Source organism: Lissotriton vulgaris, unplaced genomic scaffold (assembly GCF_964263255.1).
Source record: "Lissotriton vulgaris unplaced genomic scaffold, aLisVul1.2 SCAFFOLD_2417, whole genome shotgun sequence".
In the NCBI taxonomy this organism is placed as follows: Eukaryota; Metazoa; Chordata; class Amphibia; order Caudata; family Salamandridae; genus Lissotriton; species Lissotriton vulgaris.
The window spans coordinates 95943-108403 of record NW_028255466.1 but is presented as its reverse complement, the minus strand read 5'-3'; the positions used below and the strand labels follow the sequence as shown (position 1 = coordinate 108403).

At 49.3% G+C, this 12461-nt stretch overlaps 1 protein-coding gene across 2 annotated transcripts in view; it reads left to right on the top strand.

Annotated features, from left to right (window-relative positions):
* The window catches only part of LOC147659114 (uncharacterized), a 91301-nt gene that overhangs the window by 40202 nt on the left and 38638 nt on the right, over positions 1 to 12461 (top strand). The window lies entirely within an intron of this gene.

Sequence of the window (12461 nt, the reverse complement as noted above, 5' to 3'; positions counted from 1 at the left end):
TGAAAGTCTGTAGATATTGAGTGAAGCGAAACGACTCTGAGCCTGCATGGTACAGATTCATCTACAGAAAGCACATGTTTTAAGGGAAATCAATGTATCGTACAGCAAAGACAGAGCATTTGCCCGGCAGTCTTTCAGCTCCACCAGCGGCCTCTACACTGGTCGGCCCATGACAGGGCATTCGGCTGTTTACATCGTGGTGACTGACTTGTGTCTGGATTAAAATTTCATTGTGTTGCCTGAGACCAGCCACTTTGTGCTTTATTTACCGAGCCCTCTCATTCTGACAAAAAAGGACTACCTGCGTCAACGTTCAGCTCAATTCCTGCACTTATGGATATTTAAAGTCCGGTCTTCTTACAAAGTATCTGGAGCAAGAACAGGCAACCGCTTTGCTTTAGGAGAATAGCTTTGTTTTACTGATCAGGGTTCAGCAAGCAGAGTGAAATATTTGTATGAGGGTTGTTAGATTTGGGGGTCTCTAGTTGGCACAGGTAGGTACTTGTGACAAATAAGGACCCTTGCCTCTAGTCAGGGTAAGGGGTACACTCCTAAAATAACCCCTGCTCACCCCCTTGGTAACTTGGCACAAGCAGACAGGCTTATCTCAGAGGCAGTGTGTAAAGCATTTGTGAACACATACAGTAACCCAGTGACATCACTACAGATGTACACCACACAGTTGTATATTAAAAATGAGTATTCTTTATATAAACTTAACACAAGACCACAAATGACAAAAATCCAATACTATATTTAAAATGGTAGTTTTAGCTTATTTCTGTTCAGTTCTGAAAATGCGACACTTTAAGTCAATGTACCTTGCAATGTGTGATGGTTCCACAACAAAAGTGTTGCAGTTATGGAAATGCGGCAAAGTTCTGGTGCAAAGAAATAAAGATGTGACGATCTTCCAGATGCGGCACGCTTCTCTGATTTGAGAAGTCTTGTTTCGCTGTGTCGAGTGCAGCGGCAACACCCTTATTCAGCGATGCGACGGCAACAGCCTCGGCAGCGGCACTCTTCTCCAACGTTTGTGAGATCCTTCCGCACAATGCGACAACTACAGCGGCGACATCCAAGATGCGACGGCAGCAGCTCCGACGATGGCACGCTTCTCCATGGATGTGTGGCGCTTTTCCCAATGCCGTGCAGTGTGACAGCGACAGCGGCGACATCCACGATGCGACGGCAACAGCAGCGGCGGTGACACGCTTCTTCCTCTTTGCGAGACGCTTCTCTTGATGCGCGCAATGCGACGGCTACAGCGGCAACATCGAAGATGCAACGGCAGCAGCAGCGATGGCGACACACTTCCTCTTTGTTGCGAGACGCTTCTCTAGATGTGGTGCAATGCGTCGGCTACAGCGGCGACACCCTCCTTCAGAGTTGCGACAGGGACGGTGACATGCTTCTTCCTCTTGAGTCGCGCTTCCAGCTCCTTGCGACACGCAGTCCCTCAGAAGGCCCAAAACAGCAGCAGGCACTTCCAAAGAACTCTGGGAGCTGGGGGTGAAGTCTGTTTTCCCTTGAGACTTCAGCAGGAGTCCACCTCTGTTCCAAGCCCTTGTAGATCCTTCACAAGTTGAAATAAAGCACAGAAAATTCTTTCTCCTTTCTTTGGCAGTCAGGCAACCACTCCAGGCCAATCCCCCAAGCAGCACTTCAGCTTAGGGATAGTCTTTCCTCAGTTTCTTCAGGTTCCTCACCTCAACAAAGGTTTCTTCTTGTAGTCCAAAAGTGATCTAATTTCTTGGGATCAGGGTCCAATATTTAAACCCCAAAATCCTTTGTCATCTGAGTCCTGAGGGACCTTTGCTCAGTCCAAACTAGTTCTGGAGCACTGTTTACATGACTCCTTCTTTCCTTTCACAGTGCAGGGCAGAAACATCAGACGCCCCACAGGAGGAGGAGCCAGCATTGTGGAGGTTTAGGGACTGGCAAGTGGGTGCACTTGCCCAGTCAACATGGCAGTACCAGACTGCATGCAGGCTCTGCAATGGCAGACATGAGTCACACTTTTACAGGCTGCTTCTGTGGGTGGCACAACCAGTGGTGCAAGCCCAACATCCCCTTTGGTATCGCTTCGTTCGCCCTAGATTTGCAGGGTATGCTCAGACGTGAGCCCTTTGCTCACTTTGCCACTGGATTTAAGCTAGCCTGGCTGATGACGTCTGAAATGCCAGAAAACTGTCCCAGGATGCTTGTTTCCTGTCCAGAGAAGACCTGGCTTGGCAGTTCAGGCTGGACTGTTCCCATCAGGCACAGGGTCAGACTAATTTGCATATGGCAATGTCTGAACTGGGGTGGTGGTGTGAGCTAAAGAATGGTGATGGATTAAACCCAGATCAGTTGACTTGGGGCGAGTGTTTGATTTTCTCAAACGCTCCGTCCATCATCCCCTTTGGTATTGCAAGCCCACCAGCAGCATTTGGATTTACAAGCCCTTGGTACCCTCGGCGCACTGTACTAGGGTCTGACAAGTAAACCAAACAAGCCAATCATGGAATCGCAAATCGATACATTAATTTACAGTAGGGAGAGCATATGCACTTTAGCACTGATCAGCAGTGGTAAAGTGCTCAGAACCAACAAATCAATCAATCTATCAATCATAGCATTTATATAGCGCACTACTCACCCGGAGGGTCTCAAGGCGCTTGGGGGGAGGGGGTGGTCCGCTACTGCTCGAACAGCCAGGTCTTGAGCTGCTTCCTGAAGGCGAGGTGGTCTTGGGTCAGGCGGAGGTGGGTCGGGAGGGAGTTCCAAGTCTTGGCGGCCAGGTGGGAGAAGGATATTCCTCCTGTTGTGGCTCTTCGGATGCGGGGGACGGCGGTGAGGGCGTGGCTGGTCGATCGAAGGTGGCGTGTGGGAGCGTAGAAGTTGAGGCGGCTGTTGAGGTAACTTGGGCCTTGGTTGTGCAGGGCTTTGTGTGCGTGGGTGAGGAGGCGGAAGGTGTTCTTGTTGACCGGGAGCCAGTGCAGGTCTCTCAGGTGTCTGGAGATGTGGCTTCGTCTGGGAATGTCGAGGATGAGTCTTGCTGAGGCGTTCTGGATTCGCTGGTGTCTCTTCTGGAGTTTGGCGGTGGTTCCGGTGTAGAGGGCGTTGCCGTAGTCCAGACGGCTGGTGACGAGGGCCTGGGTGACCGTCTTCCTGGTCTCGGTGGGGATCCACTGGAAGATCTTACGTAGCATGCGCAGGATGTTGAAACAAGACGAGGAGACGGCGTTGACTTGTTTGGTCATGGAGAGGGAGGAGTCCAGGATGAAGCCCAGGTTGCGTGCGTGGTCTGTTGGTTTGGGTGCGGAGCCCAAGGCGGGTGGCCACCAGGAGTCGTCCCAGGCGGGGGGCGAGGAGCCCAGGATGAGAACTTCCGTCTTGTCCGAGTTCAGTTTCAGGCGGCTGGTCATCATCCATTCGGCTACGTGTTTCATCCCTTCGTGTAGGTTGGCTCTGGCGGCGGCGGGGTCGTTGGTCAGGGAGAGGATCAGCTGTGTGTCGTCGGCGTAGGAGATGATGTTGAGGTTATGTTGGCGTGCGATGGCCGCAAGGGGGCTCATGTAGACATTGAAGAGGATGGGGCTGAGCGAGGAGCCCTGAGGGACGCCGCAGATGACTTCGGTGGCCTCTGACCTGAACGGGTGTAGGCGGACTCTCTGTGTTCTTCCAGCGAGGAAGGAGATGATCCATTCCAGTGCCTTCTCCTGGATTCCGACGTTCCTGAGGCGTTGCACCAGGGTGCGGTGGCAGACAGTGTTGAATGCCGTGGAGAGGTCTAGGAGGATGAGGGCCGCTGTTTCTCCGTTGTCAAGCAGGGCACGGATGTCATCGGTGGCAGCAATGAGGGCGGTCTCGGTGCTGTGGTTGGCCCTGAAGCCCGACTGTGAGGGGTCGAGGGATCCATTCGTCTCGAGGAAGGCGGCCAGCTGCTTGTTGACTGTCTTCTCGATGACTTTGGCTGGAAACGGGAGGAGCGAGATGGGGCGGTAGTTCTTGAGTTCGGTGGGGTCTGCTGTTGGTTTCTTTAGTAGAGCGCTGAGTTTGGCGTGCTTCCAGCTCTCAGGGAAGGTTGTGGTGTCGAAGGAGGCGTTGATGATGTCCCGTAGATGAGGTGCGATGGCGGCGTTGGCTTTGTTGAAGACGTGGTGAGGGCAGGGGTCGGTTGGAGATCCGGAGTGGATGGAGTTCATTGTGCGGATGGTGTCTTCGGTGTTGATTGGGGTCCAGGCGCTGAGGGTGGTGGTGGGGGGCGTTGGTGCGGTCGTGGGGAGCGTTGGTTGTGTGCTGAAGCTGTTGTGTATGTCAGCGATCTTGTTGTAGGAGGCGAGGGAGTTGCAGAGGTCTTGTGATGGGGTGATGTCGTTGATTCCGGCGTTGGGGTTGGAGAGCTCTTTCACAATGTTGAAGAGTACCTTGCTGTTGTGTGCGTTGTTGTCCAGTCTTTCCTTGAATGCTGTTTTCTTGGTGGAGCGAATCAGTTGATGGTGTTTTCGAGTGGCGAGCTTGAGGGTGGTCATGTTGTCCGGTGTTGGGTCTCTTCTCCAGGCTTTCTCGAGGGCTCGGCAGTTCTTCTTGGAGCTCTTGAGTTTGTCGGTGAACCATGGGGCCTTCTTGCTGCCGGGTCTGCTGGGCGGGGTCCTCAGTGGGGCGAGGTCGTCTGCGCAGTTGCTGATCCACTTCGTGAGGTTGTCGGCGGCCTGGCTGGGGTTCGAGGAGCTGGCGGGAGAGTGTTGGTTCAGGGCTGCGGTGAGCTGGTCGGCCGTAATCACGTGATCTTGTTCCAGCTTCTTCGTGCAACCTGTTGCTAGTGTGGTGGATCATGCTCCTTCTGAAGCTGAAGTGGACGCAGCTGTGGTCCGTCCAGTGGAGTCCGGTGGCGTGGCTGAAGGCGATGTCTTTGCTGGATGAGAAGACGGCATCGAGTGTGTGTCCGGCGTGGTGGGTGGGGGTGGTCACCAGCTGCTTGAGTCCGAGGTTGTCAAGCAGGGTGGTGGTATTGCGGTCATTTTTGTTCTCCAGGTGGAAGTTGAGGTCCCCGAGGAGGATGTAGTCAGTGGAGGGGAGGGCGTGCAGGCTGATGAAGTCGGCGATGTCTTCGCTGAATTGTGTGCGGGGTCCCGGGGGACGGTAGATCAGGGTGCCTCTGAGGGTGGTCTTGGGGTCGGTGTGGATCTGGAAGTGCAGGTGTTCGGCGGTTGTCAGGGTGTTGTCGGTGTTGGTCGTGATGCGGATGGTGTTCCTGTGGATGATGGCGATACCTCCTCCCGTCTGGTTTGTTCGGTCCCTCCGGGTGATCTTGTAGCCCTCCGGGATGGCGATGGCGATGTCGGGCGCTGAGGAGGCGTTCATCCAGGTTTCCGTGAGGAAGGCGACATCTGGAGATGTGGTGTTGAGGAGGTTCCAGAGTTGAACGGCGTGTCTGTGGACGGAGTGGGTTTTGAGCAGGATGCACTTCAGGTGGTTGCTGCTGGTGTTCGGCTTGGTGGGTGCTGGTGTAGTGCAGGTCCGGATGCAGGTGAACTTGCAGGCGTGGCAACTGAAGGGTCCGTGGGTGCATCTCGGAGTGGCTCGGTAGCATCCCGGGGCTCGGCCGGTGTTGAGTGCGTTGAGGCTGGCAACGTCGTACGTCCGGCGGGTGGGGTGGCCTCTGCGGGGGCCAGGGGTCCTGGCACTGGGCGCGGTCCAGGCGGAGACGGGCCTAGACGGGCTTACCTTTGGGGCACCTTCGGCGCTCAATCGGTGCTCCCGCTGCGCGCGTCCGCTGCGCGGTCGCTCTGGGGACGTCATAAGAAGGGATCCGGTCGGGAGGGTCTGCGGGGAGGCGGGAGCGAGAGCCAATCGGCTGACGGGGGGCGGGGCCGCGGGCTGGGGCGGCGGGAAAGCTGGAGCGGGCTCGGCGGCCCTCGGGTGGCTGGGGCGGCGGGAGCAGGCAATGGCAGGAGGAGCGTGGGGGTGACCAGGCCGGAAGGCGCAGTGGTCACTCCCAGGTTCTGGTCAGGCTCCCCTTAAGAAGGGAGCCGGTCGGGAGGGTCTGTGGGGAGGCGGGAACGAGAGCCAATCGGCTGGTGGGGGGCGGGCCGTGGGCTGGGGCGGCGGGAAAGCTGGAGCGGGCTCGGCGGCCCTCGGGTGGCTGGGGCGGCAGGAGGCTTGTGTGGGCTCGGCGGCCCTCGGGTGGCTGGGGCGGCGGGAGGCTGGTGTGGGCTCGGCGGCCCTCGGGTGGCTGGGGCGGCGGGAGGCTGGTGTGGGCTCGGCGGCCCTCGGGTGGCTGTGGCTACGGGATCAGGCACAGGCAGGATGAGCGTGGCGGTGACCAGGCTGGAAGGCGCAGTGGTCACACAAACAGGCCAGACAATACAGGAGGAAGGAAAAAAGTTCAGGGATGACCCTGCAAAAAGGGCTAAGTTCAACACGGGTATAACTTCCCAAGTTCATATCGTAACTTCATTTTTTTGTGAAGTTGGGTGAATATTGCGGTATGCCACATGTAAGTACTTGGCATGGTTTACCATACGCAGTTGTTTTCAAACCTAAATTGCACTGTCACAGCGGCACGCGCAAGGCTCACCTGATTCAGTGCCCAGGATCCTCTCACTACCAGCGTCTACGATATGCAGTTCGCGCTCAAGGCTACATGCTGCTTGGAACAGTTTGGTGCACGCACACACCGGGAGCCACTCAGCATTGTATTGTACTGCGTGCTGGCATCTTTGTCGGTGGCAGCGCGCAAATCTCGACAATAAGATTAAAGCCATTATAGTGACTCTGCGTTTCAGCCGGTTGTACTGGCTGCGCATGGAGCACATGGATGTATGGAGGAGCAGTCAATTGATAGCTTACTTTACAATTACAATGCAAGTTGCCAGGTGACTTTGGTATCACCATTCTAGTACTGAAGTGTTTTTTTCTTTGGACCCATTCTATACTATATGCTAAGTTTGATGACCAGTTTTCAACGAGCTGTTCTGCATATTTGAAATATTAAACAGTTCTGCTGGATATTTCTTCTGACAACATTCCCCTTATTTACACATGGGAGAAGTACTTAAACAAAAACATTAGATGAAATATGGGCCAGTGTGGCATGATACAGGTGTGAGGTCGCTCACCGGAGAAGGGATTCTTTGTTAATGGTTTTGGTGTTATCTTGCCATGTTCGGTAAATTTTTTTTTTTTGTCTCCTGCGCATTCTTTGTCATTCTCAGTGTTGTCAAATTATTTAATAGGATGTGCATTAGTCCCTTGGTGGGCAAGTTGTTTTTTTTTTTACCTGTGGCAGTGTTCACAAAGCCTTGTATTACACATGGTACACATTATGGCTACTCCATTTTTTTTCTTTTGTTTGGGTGATTTTGCCACATGTACCCAGCTCCATGTTCATAGTGCCGGTTAGGTTGTTACTCTTACATTATATATCTTTTCTGGCACTACATAGCACATCACATATCCTACATGGGACTGTTTCATGGGTATGGTTTGCGCATTTTCTTACGCCTTATAGGTAACCCCACATGAGTGGTCCAATAGTCTTAGTGGGTGGTCACCACTTTTTCTTCTGGACTTTACACACCCTTACATGAGGGTGGTCTTAGTGTTTTAGTGGGTGGTGGTCACTCATCTCCAGGTTTGTAGTTAAGCACCTTTACAGGAGGGATCATTAAATAGGTGGCATTGGCCTGTATTTGTATTACACGTTACCTTCCTTTACATGAGGGACAGGAATGGGTTTTAGGCCCATTCTTATACTGTACATGACTAACCCTTACACGAGGGACATCTTTATGGGTTAAAGTCCCATTCATATTATTTTCTGATCCTTGCATGAGCGGTGGCTTTATGGGCGCCAGTCCCATTTACACGGTTTGCATTAAAAACCTCTTACACGAGGGACGTCTTTATGGGTTACGGCCCCATTTCTGCAAGATTGACTCTTTCATGAGGGGTGACAAGATGGGTTTTAGTCCCAATTTCACAGCACACATTTTTTCTTACATGAGGAATGCCTGGATGGAGTACAGTTCTTTTTTTTTTTTTTGTTCCCCTTGTATAAGGGTTTGACTTCCCGGGGTGCGTGTCACCTGTTGCTACACGTTACGATTTTAGCCCTGTTTTAGGATGTATGATCGGGTGTTTTACAGCCATGTCTTCTGTGTCTTTCTGATTCAGTTTCTCATTCAGTGCTCTTGACTTTTTCTTGGTCAGCTGTCTAGTTTCTTGTGACAGTTTTGCAAACATTGTCTATATATTTCAATACCTTTTTATAATGCGGAGGGTGGGTGATATTTCTCGTCTGTCTATCATTCTCTCTGTTTTATTTATTGTTTAGTCCATCTCGAGATGTATTTTTTAACTTACATCCCTCGGTTCTGAACTATTTTCTTTATATGTACATTTTTGTATATAGTTGTTCCCACTTAGCATTGTTTTAGTTTCCATTTAAAAGGGGGAGGATATGGTATATCCTGCTTATGTAGTCATGTTTCTCCTATGTTACCTGGCACTTAGCTGCTCACAGTGTAAGTGTTCTGAGTGGAATGTTGGTGTGATGGAGATGATTGAAATGTGGGGGTGCCTGTGTGGAGTGACAGCCGGAGCAAGGGCTGAGCAGCGGGCAGGCTAACCTGTAACTAAGTCTTAATAAGGAATCTACAAAGATGCTCTTCGGCTACCTGTCTTACATCACAACTGATTCCATGCAGGAAGAGGCACAGAAACTTCCCTCGACATCTGGGATGGCCTGAAAAACACAATTGATTTCAACGGGGTTGCTGCGCTTCTTCTCTTGGACCTCTCAGCTGCCTTCGACCCGGTTGACCTTGACACTGATGCAAAGACTCTACGAAGCCGGCATAGAGGGGACTGCTCTAGACTGGATTGCTTCCTACCTTCGCAGCAAAACTAATGTAATCAATACCCCACCTTTTTCGTCCAAACTGTACTTCACAAAAGCAGGGGTCCCTCAAGGCTCTATTATCTCGCTCGTGCTTTTCAACATCTACATGAAGTCATTACTGCCACTGATCAATCCATTTCACCTCATGTGCTAGAACTATGCAGATGACACGCAAATACTCCTTCAACTGGAATGCCCGAAAGACATTGGAAGCTCGCCAATTTTCAATTGTCTCAAAGCCGTGGATCAATGGCTGACTTGGAGCCTTCTCAAATTGAATGCTTCCAAAACAGAAATACTCACGTGTAGCAATTGTAAACATTATGACCCGCTTGCCATCTGTCCTGATGAACTGGGATCACCGCCTAAAGTATTGAAGGAATTAAGAAACCTCAGAATGACCATGAACTCCACGCTATTGATGAATGCCCAAGTGGGAAAAACTAGCAAGATCACCCGTTGTTTTTATATATAACTGTTAGAAATGAGGGTCTCTAGTTGGCAAGGGTTGCCACCTTTGTCCAAGTAGGGACCCTTTCTTCTAGTCAGGATAAGGGAGTTACAGTCCTAAAAAACCCCTGCTCACCCCCTTGGTAGCTTGGCACGAGCGGTCAGGCTTATCTTGGAGGCAGTGTGTAAAGCATTTGCATCTAAACAGTAACCCAGTGCAAGCACTAAAAAGGATACCACACCAATTTAGAAAAATATCCAATATTTGTATATACTTAAGACGACCACAAACTGTAAAAATCCACAATACAGTACTTAGAAATCTTCAGTTATCAAAATAAACTTGAAGTAAAGTTCCTTGAAGTCAATAGCTCTGTCTGGGGCTATCACAGCTTTGTGAACAACAAATTCCAAACAGTGCTGGCTGATTGTGGCATCGCGGGCCAGCTACGGTGTCCGGAAGACCCTCAAAACTTTACCTTTAGAAATGCAGGAGTCGTCGGGCCCATTAAGTCACGCGCGTTGCAGATCGATATCCTTGCGGTTGAAGTCGTTCCTACTGCTGTGAGCTCCAAAACAAACAAATTCTAAATCCTTTCCCTCTACTATACTTCCCAATCCAAACAGCTGACTAACATGTTCACCACTCAAATAACGTTTATATTTCACTCTACTAATTCACCACTGATCCTTTATGGGTTCCGGAGCAGCATTCTACTCGCAGAAAAAGTGCTTCAACACCCCATCAAGGATAGCAAGAGCTATATAAATGCAAACCTTTTCCCTCTTCTATCCCCCACTATACTTTTCAATCCAAATAGCTGCCTAAAAGATCCACTATTCAAAATACTTTCATATTTTTACTATACTAATTCCCCACTATTCCTTTATGGGTTTCATAGTAGAGTGCTGCTTGCTGAAAAAACACTCCCACGCCTCGTCAGGGGTAGTAAGCCTTGTGTAAATGCAATTACAATTAAGGGTGGGTGTAAAATCCGTTTTGCGGGTGAATTTGCGAATTTTTCGCGATTCGCGAATCTCGCGAAATCACGGTAAAATCCGCGAATCAGCGGGGACGAATTTTCAGCCAAGCAAGGGTTACAGCAGCAGGTGCAAAAGTTGAACCTAATTTCTTTGTAACCTTTTACAAAAGGGTTACAAACAAATTAACTTCAACTTGGACACCTGCTGCTAATTGCTTCCTGGCGCCTCGTTGCCTACTTGCAACTATTCTCTGACCCTGCTCTGACCCTTGAAGCAGGGTCAGAGAATAGTTACAAGTAGGCAACGAGGCACCTGTCCAAGGAATTAAACCTCATCAGGAAGCACTTACAGATATAAAAAACAGGAAGAAGGGAGAGGATGGCAAATACACCCATTTTGAGTTGTCAGGAGGGGTTAAACTAAAAGAGACCTTTACAGCACAATTTTCATATGCATTTTGCTAAAAATAAAAAGCTGTACGTTCTGTAGGGGCAACTCAGGAATCTGGCCCTTCAGAGATCCGGCCTCTCTTTCTTTCTCTCGTTCTCTCTCTCCCTCTCTCTTTCTCTCTCTATCTATCTCTCTCTCTCCCTCTCCCATAAACGACTGCATGGGTAACTTCGCTATGCAAGCGGCTCGCGAAGACGCAAAAAGCCCCGCGAAAACGAAAAAACCCCGCGAACACACAAAAATCCGCAAATTGGCACAAATTCGCAAATTTTGCGGATCGCATATTCGCAAATCTGCAAATTCGCGGATCGCGAATTCGCAAAATTCGCCCATGCTAAATTACAATACAATATACATGCATTTATGCACACCAGCATACACACATACATAAATGCATATATACATACATGCACACATACATACTAGCTACATACATACAATCAAGCATGCGCACATGCATACTAGCAATACTTACAATCAAGCATACGGACATGCATACATACGTACATACGTACATACATAGGCTTCCGAAGCTGGTGCACACGTGAAGTTGGGCAGATCTTTGTGCTTCTCTTCACTACAGCTAAAACCGCATACACTTGTCACATCACACTTTCACAGCTGAATGGTCATTATGTACCACACACATACATCTATGCATAAATGTAAAGATACATGCATAAATGTGTATATATACATGCATGAATGCATATATATATACATGCATGTATATATATGCGTGAATGCATATTTATATACATACATGCTTGTGTGCATGCATAATATACATATATGCATACATAAATACATGTACACATGCGTATTACATCGATGCATACATATATGGATACATACAAACATAAATACGGTATACAGCCTTTACAACAAAACTTTTACAGCGAACTACCATTACAACGCAACTTTTACAACGCAAACTATTACAACGCATAGCGCTAGGGGGGGGCTCTAGGATAGGGAATAGGTTTAATGTACTATCCAACACCTTCCTTACTATCCAAGGGGACTGGAGTTGGAATAGTAAATTAAACTATTCACTATCTAGCGCCCAAAAGCATTATGCGTTGTAAAACTTGCGATGTAAAGGTAGGCGTTGTAAAAGTATGCGTTGTAACGTCATACATCCGTATACATACATACCTACATATATGCATACTTACATACATACATGCACATATACATACTTGCATATATACATACTTACATAGGTAAATAGGCCTTCCTAAGACAGACCTAAGAAGCTGGTCCACACCTAAGTTAGGACAGCTCTGTATTTCTCATCAGTGTAGATACAACCACATACATCCGCTACCATCACAGGTCCACAGCTGAATGGTCATTATGTACCATATACATACATGCACACATACATGCATGCATACATACATACATACATAGGTAAAGAAGCCTTCTTAAGACGCTCCTCCGAAGCTGGTGCACACGTGAAGTTGGGCAGACCTGTTTCTCATCACTACAGATGAAACCACATACACTCGTCACCATCGCACTTTCAGAGCTGAATGGTCGTTATGTATCACATACATACTTAAAGACATGCATAGATATACACACACATGACTACTTGGGGAAAGGACGATTTCTAACATTACAATTTTCTGCTCCAGATCCTAACCATATCCTGCATATGAATTTGGGGTTCAAGGGGTTT